Below are 26,086 nucleotides of genomic sequence, written 5' to 3' on the forward strand. Positions count from 1 at the left end.
AATGACATTCAAAACATAATTTCTTTCGGTATTAGTGTAGTTGAAACTTTTGCAGTACGAGGTTGTGATTGATTAGCTTCCAGACTGAGTACGTGGGTACATGTTGAATGAACTTAACGAATTGAAGTGTTGATTCATTAGATATGGTTAAGGTTAAGAGGGTCAACGGAGGGTCTTAGGTCAGTCCATCAATTATGACAATTACCTACTATAATGACACGCTAATACACAGACTTCAAGGGCAGTACCCTGTTCAATGAAAATGAATATTAATGTAGCGTATGTAAAATGGTGTGCTTTGCTTTCTACAAATGTAATTATTTGTAAATACCATTAAGATTCATGTAAACGTAAATTGGATTACATAAAGCTATGTAGGTACGTTTCTCGTTATCATACGGGCAGTTTTATTACACATGAGTGGAGTAAATGAACATTTCAATAAATAACCACTCCTTTATTTCCTTGTTAAACGTAAATACACAACGGTTGGGTGATCGATTAGAAAAGAAGACACCCGTATTTATTCATAATTTCTTAAACTGTGATAACGAAGGAAACCGATATCTATAGCTTATGCAGGATCTGTTGAAAGATTAAAGATTAATAAATCATAATTCATCAATATTGACGTAGGCATAAAAGCGAAGGTAAACAATTATATACATCAACTTGTACATATACGCATCGTAATAGATTTCGTGAAGTGGATGTACCTACAACAGAATCTACTAAATTGGTACTCACTTCTTTTAGACTCAAATTCAGTTAATAATTATCAACATAAAATTAAACCGAGTGTATGACTTGAAATTTCATTAGTACATAATATATTAAAAGACAACGCGCAACGAGTTTAAAAGCACGATGCCTTTAATCGTTGCAAATGCTTTAAAGACCATTATTATACACGCGTTTGTTATAGTATTTTTTTTTATTATACCTTCAATATAATTTAAAAATACAGGAAATAAAATGAAATCATATTGACGTTATACTCGAATACATTTCTAATTAAGTGGGAATGCCATGACTGCCATAGAAATTTCACTTCACGTTTGCTTATAAAAATTGCCTACATTGTAAGTAAAATGATTCCGGTTGAAGAAGATAGTCAATTAGTTTGCTAATCGATCATTCTTGATTGGGGGTTTGGTAAATTCGGGAAATTTCAATTGTACAGTGAATTTATTAAGAGTTGTGAAAAGTTATAATTTTGAATATTTGTGGGAATATTATGTATTTATGGGATACGCTATCGCAATATGGAGACAATGTCTTTTCTACATTTAAAGTGCAATAAATATTAACCCGTCAAGCGTATAGCAAGGAATTTTTAATTTTTCTGTATTATTTTCTAATTTAACATCATCCCACATAGCATTCGATATCTTATGCATATACATTTTAAATCCATAATATACAGGGAATATCCTGTACATCTTATGTATATACTATGTATAGGTATTCATTATAAACATATGTATTTTATGTCCAGTATGGATATTCTATAAATATACATTTTGGATGACCGGCAAACTGCGAAATCCGGCATTTTGCAAAATGCCTAGGCATTTCGCGAAATGACGAATGCAACAGGCAAAGTGAGAATTGGCGCTGGAGTTCGCACTTTGTCTGCCTTTCTTTAGGGATTTCAATACCTATGTTACCATTTAAAAAAACCAGTTGTCAAAAAAAATTTAACCTCAAAATGGGGGAAATATCGTAGCGAACATTCTATAAATTCCGATACACTTCGAGGCACCATGCAAGGTTAGTCATCCGCGATAAAGAACGAAGGCAGACGTGACGTAATATTTTCGAGAAATATGACGTATTTTGTTCTACAATGTTCGCGACCGTTCGGGAATACTCTACAAATCGGATTGCGTTACAAGTTAGTTCCAACATCGATGCGTTTTTGTTATGTTATAGATTGTGAGTGATAAATTGTATATTACTGTTATAAATTAATCCATTTTAACATTGTTGTAAATTTATTGTTAGTTTAATTGTAAATAAATAAACGACTTAAATTACATTTACGTTACAATAATTTCAAATAGTAGTGTTGTAATTTTCATGTCTATATCTCCTAACGATTGGAGCATAAGAGCTTCGGTTCCATTTTTATTAGTGTCATTCGAATAATGGAAATCCTTTCGTGCCATTCCGGTATACTCAATTCATGACAAACTAATGAAAATATTCTCACTTATAATTGCACAAGAGGTTTGTATTTTACCGAGTAAATTTGGGTTGTTAAGGTAATGAAAATCTGTTGCCTAGCAATTAGACGAGAAAAACTGTCAACTAATAAAAATGCGACACCGAAGGTGGAGCATTTTTAGGTTGACAGTTTTTCAAGTTCAATTGCTAAAAGGAAACAGATTTGAATTGCAACAACCCAAATTTACTCGGTTTAAATACAAACCTCGAGTGTAATTCGGCAGGACAATTTAACGAACAAGAAACTCACCAAACTAATCAATTATTGACAGACGTCAAACTAGCCATATGGGAAAGGATAATGCGATAATTTGTTCGAAAATGAATAAGTGAAAAAACCACTAGTGCATTTGTCGCTGGAAAAGTTGCAGGTAACTTTTGCCGCTGTCAAAGTGACAATTGCACTGCGGCTTATGCGATTTTTTATACATGAGTTGAATTGTCACTGTAAATACAAAAATTACGGCAAACCTGTAGTTAGTCCTGATGATAAATTTATAAACTAGACAAACCAGGAACTGCCCTGAACATTTCATTTTGAGTAAGAATATATTACATGCTGGTATACGCGCGTTTATTTAAAAGTGAGAGTTTCTATACCCATTTCACGCATGAAATAAAGTCATAAATTATTTGGGCGATAATAATGTAAGCCCTTGTTAAATGGGCCCCTAGAAACAACTGAGTAATTCGCAAACAATTCCTTCAATTAAGCTTTTAATCTCAGTAATCACGGCCAGATTGCGATCTACGCATCTCCGCTATACCCCACATCTACTTAATACTCATGTAAAATGAATATCTGAATTTGTAGTATGGAGTTGAGTAGGTACCTTCGCACAGTTATTTTATATTTACTTATTTTAACATACCTATCAAACTTTGTTTATAACGCCAGTTAGGTATTGTTTCCCTGCAGAGTGAGTGATGTGACTTCCTGCTGTATGTATACAAACAATTTCAAACAATATTTCAACACATCATCTCCATAAGAGCCTAAAATTTGAGATCTGAGAGGATATGTTTCACAGAAAATCTCAGCCGTTTTATTGATCGATACCGTAATAAGTTCTTTTGAAGGTGTTGACAAGTGTCGAGTATTATCGGATGTTATACAAATTTGACAAATACTCCCTTATAATCATCAGCTTCGTATTTACGAATTGTAATGAAATCAGATTGCATCGTAATTTGTATTGCTTAATTTATTTGGTGACTACTGGTACTCTGTACAAAGGAAATGATTTAAGGAAAATTAGGTATTGTAACGTGATTTATAAATTCGGGTTCGATTTATATCAATATTTATTAAACAAAACTAAAACACTATAAAAACCGTACAATTTATATCGATTATTTATATCACACACACTTCGCAATTTATATTTCCGCGCTCGATCTCGTTCGGTAGTAAAAACTGCCGCGATGTTCGGTCCGCAACCATTTATACACGCAGCAAGTCCAGAACATCCGCGTACATTCTCGAATATTCCTACACAAATCGCACTATCGCGCGCGTAGAAAATTCCAGAGCGCCAAAGGCGACGTCATGTCTGGAGCGTTTCCGTTACAGTATGTATACGGATTTCACTCGGGAAGTTGGTAGGTACACTATGCAGTTAAAACGTAACATAATTCTAAAACTACCAGGTAGCCATGTTGATGTTGATGTTCAGTGTGATGGGCTATTGAAACTTAATAGTCGAAGCATTGTGTACAACTCTTGTGCAGATGAAGCGAATTTTTTTAAACGAAATAGTTTAGTAAATGGTTGGCTTATAAGGTCTGGCATACATTCAAAATCCCCCGACACTCCATTCTGCAGATATTTGCACTGAAAGCTTTGACATCACCAACAGATATGTCTCGTCCTGACGTTTCACTTGCCTTTTATGACTACCCTCTTCCGACATTTCGCTGTCAAGATATTTGCTTCGACTTCACCAATAGATATGTCTCGTCCGGTCGATTCATTTTGCCGAGAGTACTTTGCTCCGACAAAACCGTCTTCGAGACATTCGCTGTTAGAGTTTTGACATCACCGATGGATATATTTCTTCCAGACGTCCAAATCGGCCTTTGTGAGTACTATCTTCCGACAATCCGCACTCGCAATATTTGTCTAAGGGTTTTATTGTATAGCAGGCCGGCCGGAATGATGAAAATCCTGACGCCCGTGCCGTAGAGGAGGCGTAGACAATGTAGTGGTAGATTAAACTCCAGCATTTCTTATCTGGGTATTTAGGGAAGTGGATTCCTTAGGTATATCTTTTTGGCAGCGTAAGAGTTCTTTTCATGACGTTGCTTTTATGCAATTGTTTCCTCCTTTAATGAAGTACGGTCCAATACAGTAACAAGGACACATGGGTATGGGTGAGCATTTACAAAAGCATTATCACAATGTCCAAGACATGAATTTGTTATCCATATGTATTTTGATTAAAACTTGTCCAAATCGTTATTCATGCACCAAGATCGTTGGGAAATAGACGAAGAGCATTATTGTCAATGCCCAAGACATGGATTTGATGCATTTTTGGCGACCACATGGATTCACGCACCACACAACATCACCCATAGTGACAGGGATGTTGACTTGATACTTGGAAATCTATGTACAGAGCCAATGAGAAACTGGACCCAGTAGAAGGGCCACCTAGCGACCATCCTATCAAGACACGAAGGCCCGGTCATAATCGCTGGCGACTTAAACGCAAAACGCCTGGGGAGGTGATATAATCAACCAGAGAGGCGACGAGCTATACGACCTCTTTAACGTTGTGTGAGCTGCTATCTGGAACTCCAGTCCCACCTTCAAAACCGTAAACCGTAAACCGTTGGTCGTGATGTTACTGGAGTCAAGGCATGGTATATCTTCAATGAGGAATCGCTAAGGGATCACAAGATAATAAAATTGAAAGTGCAAAAATCAGACACCATAAGAGCAACTAGTCCAAAATTGATATACAGAAAAGGCGATTGGATAAGGTTCAAGACCAATGCCAGCATGAACAAAGCGAGAACAAGCTCTTATACTGTAAAACTCAACACAATACGGACAGACTTGCGAAGTGGGCTCACGATACTGTTCTGAACATAGCAAAAGCGTGGGAAAAGATAGAACAAACAACTGGTGCGAACATAAAGGTACCGTAAGGATGGCATACGACTCTCTTAGAAGAGAAGCGCAAAGAAGGACGATAACTTTAAACAGTTCGTATGTAAAAAATACCACCAACAATCCTTGGGGGCAACATAGAAAATCATTAATCCAAAGCAGAGGAGCAGAACGCCATAATCTGGGATCCGATCAATAACGCTTGGACAGAGTCCGACAGCTACCCTTGTAAACACCTACTTTTCCAACGACCTAGGCCCAGAATTGGGGGGGGGGGATATCCTCCAGCAAACTAGGGAAGTCAGACGAAAACTTTACGCGGCAGGAGATCCTGCAAATAATCAGCAAGCAGCAAGGGCTATATCAAGAGAGCTGTGGCAGCGAGTCTGAACAGAAACAGTTGCGGGACGTATGACATACGGCAGAAGCTAATGTGGGAGAAGGAAACCGTGTGGCTGTGGACAGGGCACGGACCACGTACTATTAGATATAAAAGGTGTAACTTGAGGCCCACGGAAGGTATATGTCCGTGCGGAGAGATAAGCACGCCACGATATGTCTTGGAAGACTGGCACCAGACAAACTGCCAGGCTCGACCTCGGGAAAGTTGGGTAGAATGGCCTCCGAGGTACACTTCATGGCCACTAACAGCAAACCCACTAGAACGAACCATGTCGTCTTAACCACGCAAAATGGCAAAGGAATACAACAAATTCACTGAATGTGGGAAGCGGAAACTACCATTTATTTGATTTTGTTCATTCGGTCGGCGAAAACGGTATAGTGAAATCTCGTTCCTTTTTGTTTGCTCAAACAGACTGACCGTGAGAGACAGAAAGTTTCGCTTTTTAATAAAAATCGAGATAAAAATAGAACCACTTTATCAAATCGCTACAAATTGTGCTACTGGGCTATTCTAAGACACCTACATCATCTTATAGTTGCGCATCGAAGAAAAAAAGGGATAACTTGAGATATTAAAAGGTAAAATTTCAAAAAAATTAGTTCGAGAGGGACAACTATGAAATGCTGTCAATCATTCGCCCATCATAGCTGGGCTCGCCCTATCCTTTTCACAATTTCTAATTAATCCCAATCTGTAATGCACAATATTTTGAAAAATTACCGTGCTCTTAATTATTTTATAACAGGTGTAACTTTGCGTTTACATTCAAATTTGACACGGTTTTAAACTAGTTTTACTACGTTTCCGACGCGGAATACTTGAAACTATGTTGATTTTCTAAATTATTCATTGCAACATATAAACGCATTCATGTTGGAATGAATACGAAAATTTACATAAAGAGATTTTTGTCCATTTTGGCAATCCGCACGTAATAAGAAGATGGTAGGTATGACAACAGTTGATGTGGGTGCTTAGCACCCCCGGGACTTGAACTGTTATATTGTATAAATTAATGAATTTCGAAATTAATGCTTCAGTGTTAGTGTAACATGAATTAAATATATGCAGATAGGTATACGTAATGTTTGTATACAGTGGAGGTACCTAATCTATTAATATGGTATCGGTAAACTCACATTGTGAAATTAAAAATACTTCTTTGCAGACGCCAAGTGTTATCGAAACATACAAGAAACGTAACGTGGAACATATTTTTAGAACGATGAGCAGTTTAAGAGACTAATGCTATTAATTAATAGCAAAGGAAAGGGCGGGATCAATACATTAAAATACTTATAACTACATCCATTAAATCGTAGCGACAAATTAGACGACCAACTAATTTTTCAACGTTTGCTAAATACTAATTTAAATATTTATCAAAAGAATTGTTAATCTAGTTCCATTTCTATTACGCATATGCGATGAAAATCGAGGTTGAGGTATGCAAAACATAGCGTACCTATTGCTATGCAAATCAGTAGGTGACTGTGTTAAGCAAACATGTTGAATTTTACACGCTTTTTATTTTGCATAATTTCAGAGTGCTGCATTTAGGACAACTACTTATTCCAAATCTAAGCAAAATGTTCATCGCAATTCGCAATCCTTGGCTGATAAAAATCGCATGTGAGAAAATTGGATAAAATCCAATTTCGCGTACTAATTTTTTTAATTAATTAATCAAAACCCGAGTCAAAACCAGTTTCAATTGTGATTATGTTTTGTTTGGATGGAAGGTATTTAATTAAGGTCACCGGACATTAGGACGCAGACATTGGGACGCGGGTATTAGGTTCCGGACATTGAGACACGGACATTAGGACACAGATCCTAGGCTAGAACTAGACGTTAGAGCGCATACACAGAGTAAAATAACATCGGTTTAATTTAATTATACCTTTATAACAGTGGGTCTTGCTTGGCGCTGCTTTTAACGAAACCCGCCGCATAAACGGCCGGCTCAGCTCAAGTGTTGATAAGAATACAAGCATGAAAAGGTTCAAGCAGTAGGTTCGTTCTGGGCAAAACAAAATAATTTTCGTGTCGTTTAGTTGAGCGCCACCCAATTTCTAGTGTAAAATACCCACTCACCCTGCATAAAGAGGGTTTTAAACTAAGCGATTTTCGTCCACAAATTCTCCGTCCCACGTCTCGCAATCTAGAATGGTCGCCATAAAGAAAAGAAATGATTAAGATAAGCGTAGGTACTTACTCCAAGAAAAAGAGATGAACTATTAACAAAGCCCCAATAAGGTACACTGCTGCAAACGTACTTCGTCTCGCAATCAATCAGAGTGTAATTGCCAAAGATTTAATGATGGTGGCAACGTGCTCAACTTTTCCTCTCGAAGAACTAACTTGAGACGTTTACTCGGGCGCAGTCAAAATCAAAGAGAGCGTGAACAATTTTGGATCGATAAAAATTGACATACGGCCCCCTAAGATGCTGCTCTCTCGCGGAAACTATTCCAACGCACATAGGTAGAAATACGAGTATATACAGGGCGTACCAAATGTAAAATACGGATTTATGCAATGTAAAAAATGGACGTGTTACACCTTTTATTGTCCTACCTACGACCTAATCTCTGCTTTGTAAGGTGACTTGATATGATGCTTGCATAATAATGTGCGCATCCCAATATCCACGTCCCAACGTCTGCGTCTTAATGTCCGGGTCTTAATGTCCGCGTCATAATGTCTGCGTTTCAATGTGTGTACCCTATGTAAAAAATTCCGCTGAATCCGAAAATCATAGTCCCCCTAGCCTAAAACTCCCAGAACCTATTGTTAAAGACAAAAAACAAAGAAAAAATGAGAAAGTGTCGTTTTTTTCGCACTTGACTTTAATTATCTCGTTCACTATTGCTCTGAGGAAAAAAATGAAAAGAAATGGATTTAAAACTCATTCTCTGTTTTTCAAACTGGGGACTCCCAGGGTGTTCTCAATTTTCTTACAGATGGTGGAACCCTAAAACAACCTTTTCCAAAAATTGTCGCGATGATTCTTACAAATCGACGGGCTGTGGAATTTGTTCAGTTAACTAACAAATCGAATAACTCCCAAAATATAACAAGAAGGGTCAAGGCCCTTGGCACTCTAATTAATAAAAATCATTTATTTTGGTCAAATCGAGGGTCAAATAGAAGCATAAAAAATTCGTTAAGTCGTTTGTGAGCTAGAGGCGAAGAGTGCACATTCAAAGTTGTTTTTTCGATTTTAATAGCCGTTATGGACATTTCAAACATGAAATAATATCTAATTTTTAAGAGAATGACACCAATACCAAGTCTGTAAGTGGTGTAGTTCCGGGGCCTTTGTGACTCAGACCGACAGGCAGGCAGACAGAAGGACCGTAAAAGAGCACTTTTAAATTTTTTGAAAGTGAAAGTGCACTAAAAAAGTCAAAAGCTGATTTCTCTATTGATCGGATTTGGACGTATTTTTTAATGTCTTTCCGAGAGCTAAAGAATTTTATTTTATTTGAAGAAATGAGGTTGAAGCCCCTTATATACCAAAAAAATCCTGATGCATCACGCTCTTTCGTTTTCAACCGGCTGATTTAGCTAGACAAATTAGTACAAATTAGTCCAGTCAAATTAGCTCTAAAAGTAGTATAAACTGGATGTTGTCATTTCCCTGAACGAAACCAAACGTATTCTATGTAAAAAAATCCGCTGAATCGGAAAATCATAGTCCCCCCGGTCGGAAACGCCCGGAACATATTGTTATAAACAAAAAACGAAGAAAAAATGGGAAAATGTCGTGTTTTTTCACATTTGACTGCCAATATCTCGTTAACTATTGCTCTGAGGGAAAAAATGAATAGAAATGAACTTGTTTAGAATAAAATTTTCTATAAGATACAGTTGGTCCGGTATGCTGATTTTCAACTGTATCCGTATTTAGTAACTACTTATGATAACAAAACAATATGACAAACCAGATCACCGTAGGTTTCATACTCATTGATTAATAAAATAAACAAGTAGAAAAAGAGATGGTTTCTCTTACAAACTGGGGGAGTACAAGAGTGTTCTCAATTTTTTTATACCTACATATTATAACCCTAAATCAATATTTTTCAATAATTGTCCCGATGATTCCTGCAAATCGACGGACTGTGCAATTTTTTTTTCAAAATCCGAAGAATTTTCTTAGTTAACAAATGGAATAACTCCCGAAATATATGAAAAAAAATATAACTCTATAATAGGCGAATGTAAAGCTCTCGGAAAGCCGTACATTAAAAAAAATACGTCCAAATCCGATTAATAGTTCACGAGAAATCAGCTTTTGACTTTGAAGCCAGTTTTCGAAACAACCAAAAATGATTTTGCGACTCGTCGCACCGATCGATTCTTTACAACGTGAACTTTTTTCATGCTTCTATTTCACCAAAATGAATGATTTTTATTAATCCGAGTGCCAAGGACCGATTATAGAGTTACTTTTCTTGTTAAATCTCGGAAGCTATTCGATTTGTTAGTTAGGTAACTAAAAAAATTCCACAGTCCATTGATTTGCAAAAATGATCGGGACAATTATTGGAAAAAATTGTTTTACGGTTCCACTAGGTATGTATAAAAAAATTGGGAACGCTCTTGTAGTCCCCCAGTTTGAAAGACAAAGCATCCCTTTTTCTACTTGTTTATTTAATTAATCAATGAGAATGAAACCTACGGTGATCTGGTTTGTCATATTGTTTTGTTATCAAAAGAAGTTACTAAATACGGATTTTCAAAAAGATCGGATGAATTTTACTTAGTAATAACAAAGTGTTAATTTTCGAGATTACTTTTTTACATTTTTCCATAAATAACAATAACAGTTGAAAGTGAGCGTTCCGGACCAACTGTATCTTATAGAAAATTTTATTCTATTCAAGTTCATTTCTATTCATTTTTTCCCTCCGAGCAATAGTTAACGAGATATTCGAAATCAAATGTGAAAAAACACATTTTCCCATTTTTTCTTCGTTTTTTGTTTATAACAATATTTTTCGGGCGTTTCCGGCCAGGGGGACTATGATTTTCGGATTCAGCGAATTTTTTTACATAGGATGCACTTGGTGTCGTTGAGTGAAGTGACAACATCCAGCCCAAACCGTAATTTGACTGGACTATACTAATACTGCATCCACATTCCATCTAAAAATCAGAATCAAATATTTCAATAGACGGCTTTCTATAGTGGTCTATAAACGTCAAAAATCCATTGGGTAGGTACTAATCCCAATTAAACTAATAGGCGAAATGTAGCAATATAAAGATAGCGCAACCCCTCAGAGAAATATAGGTGGGTACATCCAATACATAACAAGACCTTTCGAATAGAGCTTCTTTCGTATTTATACTACGTGCTATTTAGCGGAAACTAATAACATTTTTCTAGTTGAATTCAAATGCGATGTCGCGAAACTTAATGACACGTTCGAGAATATATTGCTACAGACGTATGAGAGTAAAGGGTAAACAGTTTACAGGTCATACCTTTAAAGGTGAACTAAAAGTTAAATACGGGATATGTCACTCAATCCTACATTATATTGGTCAAGATATATTGTAATAGTTAATAGTAGATGCATTGATTGGTAAATGGAAATCGTCACAATTTCAGTCTTTGACCAATAACTTTAAATAAATCACTAAGACACTCCTTGTAAATGACCTCGATTTCAATATACAGAGATGATTATTTATGACATTGCAAAATGTAAAAGCCATTGGTTATTAACAGAAACAAGTTAAGGACGACCGACGATAGCGTATTTTTCCTGGTCGATTGCGGTTGCGCTTTGCCAAAAAATTAACCAAAACGGAAAGAGAAAGTTAGTTATTGTGCATCAAGGCAATGCGTTTTGCAGTTTCCACGACGAAATTAGGGTTACAATGTGTAACGGTAGCTGTAAATTTGGATTTAAAATTTATATATTTTTTTAATAGAACTATAGGTAAAAATAGAATTTTAGAAATGTTTGTGGGTTTGAGTACATTTATTAAGCACTAAGCGTCATCGAAATTCTCAGGTTGTAAAACCCTTAACGGTTCTCAATTATTTTGCAAATAAATAGTGGTTTGGTGGAATCTGAAATTGGTTAACTACAGTGCAGCGGATGTGCATTTATTTCTAGATTTTTCTATGGGGTCTTTGTTTCATAATTGCTTTAGGTAGTCGGTATATACAGATAAGGTCTGGGATTTATATCGTATTTCAGCTTTCTAATGAGTACTATTAAGTTGCAATGCTAACTCGGTATGATAGCGTGCGGTATTCTGGGGTTTGTAAAATGAACAAATTTCGGAAAAGAGTTATGGCCTTAGATCGTTTTTGATTGGCTGAACGTGATGTTAAAACTTTAAGAAACAATATTTTGAGAATGGTGTGTCAGAAGAGGGTACGAAAGCCATACGTACTAATTTCATTTAATGCTAATCGTTTAGATCTCAAAGTGTGCATTTCACTGTACCCTATCATTGTGAAGGTATTAAAATAAAGATTGACCCTGTTGAGGCTAATAAAAATCATTTGCCCTTCCTTGTTCAAACGCAATATTCAAAAACTTTCTAAAACTTCCTAAAAAAAACTTATTTGCACATTTACAATTGAGGTGATATCGAGGGTGATATTCTCCGCTCTTGCCATCTATCGGCATATACCGCAGCAGTTCTACTCGTTAATGTTAATTGTAAAATTGAGTAGGTTCCGAGGTAGGTTCAGGTAGATAAAATTTGTTTTGTGCCCGGTTTTGTGTAAAATATGGTGCTTTTTATTGTTATTGCATTTTAAGTCAAATCGAAAGAAAATATGTACAAGGGTAAAGTAATTTGGAACCATGAAATCATGATAATTATTTTCATCAATGTATTGGAAATTGTACGGTAATTTGCTTTTTATTTAGCAATATTGAGAAAAAAAACATATTTGAAGCAAATTTCATGTTAAGAAAAAAAGGAGAAGTTTTTTCAGTATGTGAGTAATTGTGTAATTCACATTAAGAGGAATCAGGACTCCGCATATTAAATGCCTAAACATCTCTACGTTGTCCCTATAAATTTAAAGTATGACAAAGGTATTTTACTGATGTGATGAGTGATATCGATTCAGAAAGAATGCCGCCGTGCTTCTCTAATGCCACTTTTTTTAAAAACAATCGAAAAAAACAAAATATATGGCGTTAAAGTTGCGACATTTTAGTGATTTTTAAAGATCAATTTCTTCTTAAAAAAGCAAAAAATGAAAATTTTACTATTAGAGAGGCATACATTAGCTCTTTATTTATTAGTATATACAAAAAGATCATTAAAAAGACAGTCCGTTTTTGTAATTTTATGGGGAGAACGGAGGCACTGTTTTGCAAATATTTAAGTCTCTATCTTAGCGTCACATTACGGCAAATTACCGAACTTTTATATAGACAGAGAAACTTGTGAGACAAATGCATTTATGGGAGGTGCTAAAAATGCAAGGAAATGTTCTTATCTTTTAACTGTGATTATGTGTCGGAAACCTTTCGCTCGCTTCATTTGCGTCCAAGGCAATTATTACATGGGACACAAATGTGAGACAATTCCGTGCAAAGATAAAATTGTTGTACCTCAAAACAAAGTAGCATTGAAATTATTCGAAATTGATTGTTGGTTAGCACCATTTTGAACCCTCAAATTAACAAGTTTTTATTAAAAGTAAACAGTATTTTTGTTCTTCAGAATTAATGTGCGTAATTTGCACATAGGTATAGGTATGTAATTAAGGTTGGTCTTTCCGTCAGAATGTTTGCAATTTTTTTGCTACATTTCGTACAACATTCAAATTTATTTATAGTATGTCTCAGACCTAGGAGTAATAAACCCCCCGGCCTACGAAAGAGTATAATTATTTTTACATAGAAGTAGCGCCGTAGCGGATAACAAATATTTTCCACCAAACATATAGGTATTTGAAGTGAGAAATTAAAAATGTTCAGCATCCAATGTATGGGGATGGTACCTACTTCGGCAATACATGCTGGGGATGTGAGCAGTCATAGGCGTGCGCTGGTATATTTTCGTTATTTCTTAATTCTTTATATAATTACTGCGATTGACGATATTGTATACTAGTCCAGTCAATCTATTCTGTCCCCCTAGAAACCTTCATATAAAATTTCTGTCAATCAAAAAATAACTGAGTAGAAGTAGATATTCTGCTGATTAACATACCAAAAAATGGATCTCCGAAAATGACCGCTAATATTGTAAATTTATTAAAAACGATTGAAAATTCACAACACAATGCTTCGAACACTGATAGTTGCACTTTAGCTTGAGGTAAAAATACCATTTTGTAGAGAAATTAATTGTCTTTAAATTTGATGTGGGTATTTATGTCATACAATCCCTTTTTTTATGTTAAAAATTCTGGAAACTTTCCAACCCCGATTACACCAAAGCGTTAGGGTCGACCCAGTCTAACCGTGAAAAAATTAGTGACAAGCTGAAATTGGGTAAATAAGTTGATTTTGGAGTCCTTAAAATACCACCAAACCCCATAAGTGATCCGCCGTGTCTGTCACCTCCAAACTACCTTTGAAAGGGATTTTTTTATGTTTTTTGTCAATATCTTGAAAACAACGCTATTTGCAAAAGAATGTGAAGATAGACAAATGAAAGCGTAGGTTTGGTGCTGTACCAGTGGCGAAGTTATAATGTTAATTTTATTTTAAAAAATTAATTTAATTTTTTATTTTTTTTTGTGAAATCTAGAGAAATTTCTCAAAAATATTTAGGTAAGAACATTCATTTCGTGCCTATTCTAATGAAATAAAAAATCATAACAGTGGCAGTACTAATTTTTTTATGTCATCCCTTTTTTAATGCATTAAAACGATGATATATTGTAATATATTGTAGTCAGTAGGTATCTATGCAGTGCAGTAGGGTAACTTATTATGAGGTAGTGTAACTAAAATACGATCCGTTTAGGCAAATGAATACTTAACATAGCATAAGTTTTTAATTAGGTATCTACATAATTAGATATTTCTATACCTATATTAATTCGTCAGACTCTATAACTGTCTACAATTCTACAAGCTAGGGTACACTTTAGACCAATTTTTCGCCACGAGCAAGCTTTTTTGCAACCGCCTGACGAACAGTTGCAAAAAATTTGCTTTAGAACCCTTTCGAGGTCCATGTATGTCTTGATCCACTCCTGCATTGGTAAGTTATTATTCAGCCATGTTTGAAACTAAAAAGGAAAATCATCCGGGTCAGTATTACATTCCAGCTTTGAGGCCTTTGTAAAGAAGGTATAATGAAACTAGAGGAATTGAAGCGATAGAGTCAAATAAGAATAAACTTGTAACAAATATAGCAAACGAGCTCCTGGATCACTGAACATCTTTTCCTTGGGTGATGATAAACAAAATACTGAAAACAGAATTGGAAAATTCGAAACCGTTCGGGAGTTATCTTGTCCACATACGGACGGACGGACGGACAAAAAGTCCAAAATTCTGAACTAGCTAGGAGCTTCTTAATAATATAATTAATCTTTTCAAAGAAAATACTTGTTAAAAGTCCTAAAAACGCATGGTTATTGGTACTGAGCTGCCTTTAGAGCCGGTGGAAGCTATGCTAAAATAAAATCCTTATTTAAATTTTGCTGTACTACATATTGCTGGTAAAGAACGTCAAGGTCCTTAATCTGTCATTTGTTATATTTCTTCCTTGTCTACAGTAGGTATAGACAAAATAATATTTCCTATTTGTTGAAAAGCCCAGATGTGGTACCTATCGCATTCAGAAATGGCGTGCATGGCAAAAATAACATTTTTAGAGGTCCTAATTTATGTTGACATTTTTAAATATCCATGACTTTATTTGTTTTTCAATTTCCTGGCCGCAACATACTATATAAAACAAAATAGAAGAAAAAACAAAACATAATTTTAACACCTCGGTTAACACCATCCAAAGGGGCGCAGTTCAGATAGGATACATGACCACACATTTGCTCTTCCGTTTAACCCCTCCAATTTAATTAACTAAACAACAAAGAGGAATGAAACTAACTGGTGTATATAATGATGTGAAGCGTATGATTAATATACGTATGGGAATGACGATTGAAGAAAACCGACAAAAGAAAATAATAATAATAATAAACATGTTTCGTGTGTTGTTTAACAACTTAAGAATATAGTATTCTATTGTGAGTACACGTGACGCTCGACTTAACGTTTGAAATTTCCAAAGCTTAGTGTTTTAAGATTGTTGGATAAGTTGTAAGATCTTTTATAGAATTATGTTTTATGAAATGGCGGAATTATTAATTTATAAAATCTATTGTTCGTACTAAACTGTATTTTATTATAAAGATAGTTAGGTGTTCTGGTTATTATAATTTTATGGAATAGTGTAGCTGCATGAGCATGTCTTCTGCGCTCCATATTCAACCACTTCACTTCCGTTAGTTTGTGAGACACATGCTCATGTTTTTTTATGCCGAATATTTTTTTTTTTGGTAGGTGGGGAAATGCTCCTTATGCACACTCCAGGTTGAAAGGTCTGGAGTAGTGTGGGGCTCTCCCTTACTCGGGTATACCCACTAAAACCCCACCTAAGGCTTCGGCTTCTATGGCCATTTGCCTATTTTCTCAAAATATCACAGACTTCGTTCTAATAGAATATTACATACAGGTAGGTCGACTCACATACAATACAATATTTTCGATATGACAAAGTTGGTAACTGACACAACAATAAATAACAATTAAATAGACAGCCATTATATCACAGTTTGTGCAACATTTCCACACTTTGGAAAAATCCACCCTTCGACACCGTTCATCGCTGTTAAAGTTACCTTCCCATATCGGGCATATCCCGAAGTTGTCCCGTATATCTTTGTATCGTGGACAGTTACAAAGTATGTGCTCTAGTATTAAATTAACCTCACAGTTCGCACATAGGGGTCTAGGTTTACCTTCCAGCAAGGCGCTATGGGTTAATGCGGTGTGCCCAAGTCTAATTCGAAACATCTTCACGAATACAAACCGGCCCTCGCCAAGAAGAAATAGCGGCCCCAAATCGGGTTTGACCCTTTTCAAAAATGAATCGGACCTCGCCCATAGGTCGCCCCAACGCTCATACATCCGAGCCCTGACGAGTGTACGTCGGGTTACTGTTGTCTCATTTACAACATCAAGGTCATTTAGTTGTAGATACGTTAGATCCTCTCTAGCCCTTTGGCTCAGCGTTCTGCACCTATTCAGCCGTCGACCCGGAACTGCGCCTGCCATCGATACGTGATTCGGATGTTGTTCATCCGAAATTACTTTACAGCAGCCTGTTTACGACGGAGGGCTAGAGGAAGGATATTCGCCTCGACGTGAAGCGCAGCGACCGGACTCGTTGGAAAAGCTCCGAGGGAATACAGTATGGCGAGGTTTTGGATTTTATCGAGATTCCCAAGCATCGCACTGTTGTCACATGTCAGATAAGCACAGCACCCATAATCAATTCTCGATAAAATTAAGGCCTTGTAGACGTCGAGTAACGTCTTTGGGTGAACTCCCCACTTATGGTGGGCCAGGACCCTAATGACATTTAATGATTTCCTACACTTTGTGACAACATTCTGTAGATGATTGGACCACCGCAGCTCCCTGTCAAAGGTAAGTCCCAAAAATTTCATATCTTGGGACACAGCTATTATACGGTCTTTCATAAATAGAACGGGGTCATAGTGTGGTCTTCGGAGTCGACAAAAATGAACCACCTTCGTCTTTTCCTCAGACAAAACATACCCCACTGCATCCGCATTATCAGAAATTTTATTGATAGCCATTTGTAGTATACGCACAGCGGAACCAACGGTTTTTCCGGCGCAATGAATCATGAAGTAATCGACATATAGGGATTTATCGACTGTGTCGGCAACACCCAGGGCTATTCCGTTTATGGCAATTGCAAACAGTGAACAGCTTAAAGTCGAGCCCTGCGGGACCCCGTTTTCTAATACGCGCTCGTTTGAATACGCCTCTCCAATTCTAACAATAAACTTTCTGCCTCTTAAAAAAGATCTAATAAATTTGGGTATGTTTCCGCGTAAATTGTATTCAAACATTTTTTTAAGTATACCATACCGCCATGTCATGTCATATGCGCTCTTGATATCAAAGAAGACCCCAATCAAATGCTCGCCACCATCAAACGACTTTAGGATGTTATCAGTTAATTTAACCAAATGATCGATCGTCGACCGACCTCTCCGAAAACCGGCCTGATAGGGGACGATGATCTCGTTTTCTTCCAGAAAGACCCGCATGAAGTCAAACTAATTGGACGGTAGTGCTGCGCCAACAGCGGATCTTTCCCCGTTTTAAGTATGGGAACGACTATGGCCCGTTTCCACTCATCAGGGTAGATACTATTTTCCCAACAAAAATTAAAGAAATCTAAAATCACTTGTTTCATAGGTTTGCTACAATGACGAAGCATCTGATTGTGGATACTATCGTGACCGGGAGCGCAGGATTTCGTGTTTTTAAGTGCAGATTCTAATTCATCCATACTAAAAGGTAAGTTATATTGAAGATTCTCATCCGTATTGAAGTTAATGATATCGTCTTCCTTTTCAGCTTTAGTCTCAAGGAAAAACGCTGGATAGTTTAACGAACTACTGACCTGATAGAAATGGTCTGCCAAGAGGTTCGAAATTTCTTGTAAATCTTTCGTAACCACCCCATCGTTTTTCCGAAGGAATGCCGGGTAGTTTAGTTTAGATTTGCCAGATATCGCACCCATCTTTTTCCATATTTCACTCATAGTCACGTCCGTCGTTATGGTGGATACATAGTGTTGCCACGACCTTCTTTGTGCCTGGAGATTTATGCCGAATATTAATCGCAAGCACGAATTTTGAATTTTTTGTATTCTACGAGCATCCAGACTATCGAGGCAAGGACCATAAACCACATCGCAATAGTGAGAAATAAATAAATAAATAAAAAAATACAAAAATAAATAAATAAATAAATAAATAAATAAAGAGTTATCTACGAAATCGGGCACAATATGTAAGCTATAGAGTAAATCACTTGGGAATTTGTGTGGGGTACCCCAGGGACCAGTCCTTGGTCCAATTATATTCCTTATATTAACGAGCTCGTTCATTCTTTTGGACTTTCTGTCCGTCTGCGTACATGATAACTCGCGAACGGTTTCGAATTTTTCAATTCCGCCTTCAGTGTTAAGTAGACAATAGTTAAGGGACGAAATGATTAAATTTTGGTAATTTTCTGTCTGTCCGTCTGTCTTTGTCGTTCGTTTATTTATGTTAGTGATCTGTGTTCAGATAATCTCCAGACAAGTTTGACTTGCTTTCCAGATGATGCTTCTCTATGTTATTAGGATTTATCTGCTTTTAAGTTATTAGAACTTGTTCAAATGTGTTATTCTAGGGATTTTTTGTGCTTCAGTTTAGTGTTTTCATTCAAAAGTAATTAATTGACATTTAAGCAAAGCCGTTATACGCTAGATCTGACAGAGCGGGTTACAATTTACTATTATTTATTATTTAAATGGAACACAATCCTCAAGTGGTTTGGATGGACATACGAATAAATAAGATGAGAAGATATCAGTTTTCCCTTCAGAAAATGTCTTGGAAAATGCACTAAAAAGGTCTTATACGTATTATCAGGTAATGGAGTAACAAGGGGGCAGTATGGCGTGAGATGAGAACCTTGTGAACGAATTAGGTCCCAATTAAGAGGGTTGATATATTAATACGGGAGGGTCTCACAAATGTTATTTGCAGGATTACATTAATAATTTGCAAAACTGTCCTACAGCAGAAAGTGTTCGCTGAATTGAATCAATTAGCCGTTTTACAGCAATATCAATATCCGTCCCTTCGATAGTATGTGCTAACGGCCTTAGTTATCGCTGTTAAAATGACCAGAAAGGAAACGTTTTATGATCGTAGAAGAAAATCCATATTTATATCTGCAATATTGCTACGACACCAATAAATACTTGGTTGACCTAAACCGCGGTGTTACGCATATAAATAACGCAAAAAATTGGAACCATTCCGTGCTTATTTTGTGTTACGTGTTCTAGTTTCCTAATAAATTTCTTATAAAATTCGTTTTGAAGGTTTGGGGTAATGGAACTTGCGACCCTACATTATTCTTATCTTTAATTAAATTTTGGGAGTGTTAGAACAATAGAGAACTGCAGGCTACTAAAAATCGTTAAAAGAGAACTTATAGTATTATACCTATACGCAACATAAATGTAATTACTACTGCCATTTTTATAGTTCAAGGTTATCTCATTCAATATAAATTGCATGTAAAGATCGCGCTGAATGGAACAAATCTAGTTAGTTGCAGGGCAAAATATTACGTCCGTGTATTTGCTGGTTCGGTACATATTTTATGGGGGTTGCAATAACGGAATCATAACACAGAGGAGAGCTTTAGGACCTGGATATCCTGTTTCTTGCGCTTTTGGTAATAAATTCCACACAACTTACCCTCGAAATTCGTAGTGGTTGTTGAACGTCTACACCACCATGCATGCGAAAACCCCAGGGCGAACCTCCATCTAAGACCACTTCGCGTGTTGTCATAGTTTTGAACACTTCAAAGCCAATTGGTAGACAGCCAAATATTCAATACACTGTTATTACCACTGCTCATCGATTAAAATAGATGCATATTTTTTAGAAAAAAACTCAAAAAAATGTGCGTTACCTACGGTAGGATGTCCCACTTAGCAAGGATATAGGTCAATTTTTACAATTAATGCCGGCGAGTGAGTTAAACGATTAGAAAAATGTCCTGTATATGAGAGACCGTATGGGAAACCTCGCTTAATCTTGGTAATTATAAACACTGAGATAAAAATAAACTTGAACTTTTTATCTAGATTACACTAAAATTTAGGTAATTCTACTAGATAGTGAGAAAAAGGTCATAATAATTACTTAATCTTATCAGCAAATACACATTCACTCATTCAAGAACCGGCAATAATAGACTGAGAATGATAACACTAGAATTATTGTTTTCCACATTCAAACGTTTAACGTCAAATCTGATCACGTGTTATCCATCCACGTTTTTGTCGAGACGCCGACGGTGAAGGTTCACCGGGTGCCGCACTGAAACAGACTGCGCCATGGTATTCATTCGCAAGCCCGGGTGGCCTGGTGTAATATGTCTTTGCACTTGCGAGATTCTTCTGCCTCCTACTTTGTCCGATATCGAACAGCCACCCCATTTTATTTATATTTTGGATGGCCGAAACGTGATTACTCATTAATTTGATTAGTAAATCCCACTGAAGAGAAATCCCATTCCCGCTTTTAACGAAAACTCGTATATAAGCAGCACCCTTATACTGATCTGAAACAGTTAAAAATCCGAGTCAACGAACTTAGCAACTTAAATGGTTTTTTTTACTTTAAAGAATCTAAACAAAGAAGCTTATATTAAAAATAATATTATGAAGTTAACTAGATTAATCCCCATCTGGTATTACGAGTACACACACACTAATAATGAATTTTTCAGATAATCAATTCGAACTGCTTTGTTAGAATTCATTAGACACACCTAATTAAACTACTACAATTCCAAACGTCAATTTGGATTACCCTGTTTTATAAATACAAAAACTTCCCTTGTTAATTACTACCTTATTTATCTTCTGTAGTCTCCCACGCCTACATAAATCATACGTAGGTACAGAAAAACAAACCTCAAGAATGAAATTCTCAACTTCTGATGGCAAACAGTAATAAGAATGCGTAAATCAGCTACAAGTTATATAATATAATGAAACAAATTAACAATTAACTAATCGACAGCTGTTAATTAAGCACAATGAGCAATTAATGTAATTTTTTAGAAGAACACAAACATTCCAATTCTATTATTCTACCACACAATTTTCTCGCTCACAATAGCCGAAGTTCAAATAAATGTGTTTCTTGAGTTTCCTATTAATTTAAGACTCTCTAATGTATTCATTATCAGTTAGGATACATCTTCCTAACTATACCGAATTCCATTTGAGAGTACATTCAACTTTTTCAGCGGCGAACCGTATTGAAGAAGATTAGTAGCATAAACATAAAGCATAAATGTTTATAAAAGAGCTTAGAATTAAATGAGCTGAATTAAAATAATATACACCCTCGATCGGTAGAAGCTACCGCGGGGGGGTCTTAGGATAGATAGATACGTAAATAAATAAATATAATTATGTTTATATAAAGTACCATATAGTGTAAGAATAGAAAAAGTACCTCCGAATTTCAGGTTGAATTCTCGAATGTTAAAGCAAATAATGCTCATGCAGTAGTAAAATTGATCTATCTTAGGAGATCAATTATTTTTATAACCAAAATTACTATTTCCCGTTCATTTCTTTTTTTTTAGTAATTAGAACCGTGTACTTTTATCTTTTTTTGAAACAACTGCTGGACTGAAACTGACGTTCACACATGATTGAAGAATGTCTGACAGGTTCAATCTCACATTTCCTTAGAAAGAGTAACACACAATTAAACATTATACTAAAATATATAACGTATAGGTGAAATTTTGAAACTGGCGTTAGATTTTCCTTTATTCCAAGTGCCTATGTATCAAATTTCGTTTAAATGCTTCCATAAATAAAAAAGTTAGCACTGCGATTGCGCAAAACCAACTTTTCAAACTGGCGTTTGATTTTCCTTTATTCCAAGTGCTTATGTATCAAATTTCGTTTAAATTCTTCCATAAATAAAAAAGTTGGCAGTGCGCATGCGCAAAACTAAATTTTGAAACTGGCGTTAGATTTTCGTTTATTCCAATAGTGTCTATGTATCAAATTTCATTCAAATACTTTTATAAATAAAAAAAGTTTCCAATTCGGTTTATAAATGGTCGAGATGCGAAAAGGGCACTGTGAATTTTGAATCGATTCGACTCAACTTTTGGCATTGCGTATTATATGGCTAAAGCTATGCCCATATTGAATTCGTGCAATTCAGTTCATAACTAACGGAGATCTAAAAGCGATCCGACATTTCTAAACAAAATTATCGTTCACACGGACAGATAGAGGGACAGACAGACAAAGGAACAGACGGACAGACCAACAGACAACAGACCAACAGACAGACGACAGACAACAAAACAAAAACATAAATGATCTCTAGGATCGTTAATAAACGACAAAAGTGTAAAATTATGGAACATGTAAAAAACGGGTTTTTTAGTTTTTTTACAATAACTTTTTTAGCAATAAACGCAGAAAAAATTCCTTCCTTGGTGCAAGCCTCGACACCATAGCGAACAAAATAGCGAAAAAAGTAGAACAATAGCTCTTAAGATAAAGAACTAGTAGCGTCTCAACGAACGAGCGGACGGACGGACAAAGTGGCCACAATAGCTCATTTTTTTAAATTTTTGTGGAAATGCGCTAAAAAGGGTGAAAAATTTAGTTCTTGTATTCCAAGGTAACGTGTTTTATCTTGGCGAATAAATGAGGACTATGTTTTACTAGCTTGACAAAAAAGGAAGAAAGACAGATTTTTTGAAGTGACTACTTCTTTTCACCCGTTATACACTATATGTTTTTGACGAGAGTAAAATCATCTCATGCGTAACGTATATATTCTGTGGGGGCCACGCGTAACGCTCTGCAGCCGAAGGCGAGCTCGGCCTAGTTCCCAATTGTGTAAAGCGCATTTGAAAAGAAGTATGGCATTAAAACCGTCAGGTATCATATAAGGTCTCCGTCTGTTTTTGCTGAGAAGGGAGCGGTTTTTCGCATGTGTTGTGTCTTAAATTCTGTAGTAACATAAAAAGGACAGAGACTACTATTACTACAGAGACATTTTTATGACTGCTATAAGAGACCCTCCTTTGCCGTTGTTAGTTGATTTTCAAATTTTGCATACCCTAACCTTAACTTTTCGGGAATTGATAAGCGATCTCAAAGTCTTCAATCAGGACGATTCCTTTTCAGTATTGTGTCAGTTATTGGTATTCGTAACGGTCTTCTACATGTTGTTTGTATTTGTACAAGATGAGTCACGGGAAACGGACGTTTTAAGGAGGCATAGTACACGGCACAAGTGAGGTTGGTGGCATTCGCACTCCTTAAGTTTCTATAACGACTTTTGGAAGGTGCAGGATTATCGGACCGTTTGAAGAAAACAAGAGAACGCGGTGACTTTACTTCTGTTCGCTATGTTTCAAATTTGTCTCTTACTCGAACTTCACAGACGAAAAGTTAGGTCCGTGAAGTTAGCACGTTCACTGGAAGCACTAACGACGGAACCGGTGCCAATCGTTAGTGCCTGTTAGTGCTTCATACCTTGCATCAGCCCGACCAGCCGTTTTCGAGAAAACGACACCCCCTAGGACAGTGCTGCTTTTCTATCCTTCTTGGAAGCACTAACGACGGAACCGGTGCCAATCGTTAGTGCCTGTTAGTGCTTCATACCTTGCATCAGCCCGACCAGCCGTTTTCGAGAAAACGACACCCCCTAGGACAGTGCTGCTTTTCTATCCTTCTTGGAAGCACTAACGACGGAACCGGTGCCAATCGTTAGTGCCTGTTAGTGCTTCATACCTTGCATCAGCCCGACCAGCCGTTTTCGAGAAAACGACACCCCCTAGGACAGTGCTGCTTTTCTATCCTTCTTGGAAGCACTAACGACGGAACCGTCGTCGATCGTTAGTGCTTCGTTAGTCCTTCTTAGTGCTTCATACCTTGCATCGGCCTGACCAGCCGTTTTAGAGGAAATGACATCCCCTAGGACAGTGCCGCCTCCCTACCCTTCTTGGAAGCACTAACTACGGAACCGACGCGGATCATTGGTGCCTCTTAGTGCTTCATACCTTACATCAGCCTGACCAGCCGTTTTTGAAGAAACACTATGGCGATATGAAACGAAAGAGTTAAATGTCTTGGAAATGGGAATAATACCTATACTCGTAGTTATGATTCTTTTTGAGATACTTAATACCTTCCCAACTACATGAGTAATGTGGTTAAAACCACCTGACATTGACAACGAAAGATGATAATGTTAAATGTGTCCAGTGTGATTACTGAAACCAATAATAAATGCCACTCCACCTTGGCCTCTTACTTATTATAAGTAATTTGTTGAGACAATTCCAAGAATCTTAAATGTGTTCAGTGTGATTACTCAACCAATAATAAATACGACTTATTTATTAGAAGTTCGATGTTGACGGAATCCTTCCAAGAACTTTAAATGGAAGCTAAGTGTGATTACCAAAATGTTGCTTATCTGCCTCCTCTCAGATTCAAGTTGGAAATACCGGGTGTACTAAAATGTATTTTTGAAACAGCAAGACATTCCCAGCGTTCATTTCGAATTTTCAAAAGTTTCGAACTACTAAGATCCGTTTCACAAACGACTGATGATCAGTCCTGATGAGACAGTCATCAGTCGATCGATCAAATACGCACGGGCATCAGTCGAGCCCTTGCGTGAGCGGATGATCAGGACCGCGCCGCAAAATCTGGCAACTTGTTTTAAGGGCCTCTCTTAATGTTTTTAAGAATAATCCGAGGTAGATAATCACTTCTATTTCTTCGAGTAAATCGAGATGAGCTTAAGAATGAGTCCCATCACGGTATATAAGATGTACCTATATACAATGGTGCCATCTAATACTCTTGCTTTCTGATACGAGTATAAATATACCAGGTGGCCCAAAACTCAGTTTCCTCTTAGCATCTTTGTATTTGTTGTGCATCTCTCATTAGTTGTTATGATTCGTGATAAAAACTCATCATCTACTCGTATCGAGGGCGGAGTTCTTTGCAAACCTGAAGTCGTTTAAAGTAATCTTTACGGGCCCAGAGCGATTGAAGAAATTGAAAATGCTACCTATCGAGAAGAAACAAGATAAGCAATCGAATAGTACTACCAACCTGCGCAGGTGAGCCAAACCGTAAATAAAAGCATAGTGTAAGAATAGAAAGTTAAAATAAAAATCACTTGTCAGCGAAAACTCATTTCTCATCCTTTGTAAACAATATACTATTAATTACAATAACCTATCTACAGGATGATACGGGAGGGTTGTGAACTCGTCTTGGCATTTTTGTAAACGCAACCCCTTTAGGCGTATAATACAGTGCAGCCTGATGCCCTGACTAACAGAATGAATACCACCAACACTAATATTTAGAATCCTAGCAATTTTCTTCACAAATATTGGCCTCGAAAACGGCTAGTCGGGCTGATGTAAGGTATGAAGCACTAAGACGCACTAACGAAGCAGTAACGA

The 26,086-nt window shown here is 36.6% G+C and overlaps 2 long non-coding RNA genes across 2 annotated transcripts in view; both read left to right on the forward strand.

Annotated features, from left to right (window-relative positions):
- The window catches only part of LOC116163387, a 119,728-nt gene that overhangs the window by 90,056 nt on the left and 3,586 nt on the right, over positions 1-26,086 (forward strand). The gene's annotated exons all lie outside the window — the stretch shown is intronic.
- On the forward strand, positions 18,049-18,719 carry LOC116163388. The gene is made up of 3 exons (XR_004143734.1): positions 18,049-18,170; positions 18,227-18,328; positions 18,389-18,719. It is a non-coding gene; the product is annotated as an uncharacterized LOC116163388 (long non-coding RNA).

The sequence above is a fragment of the Photinus pyralis genome, unplaced genomic scaffold (genome assembly GCF_008802855.1).
Source record: "Photinus pyralis isolate 1611_PpyrPB1 unplaced genomic scaffold, Ppyr1.3 Ppyr1.4_LG2, whole genome shotgun sequence".
NCBI classification, from domain to species: domain Eukaryota; kingdom Metazoa; phylum Arthropoda; class Insecta; order Coleoptera; family Lampyridae; genus Photinus; species Photinus pyralis.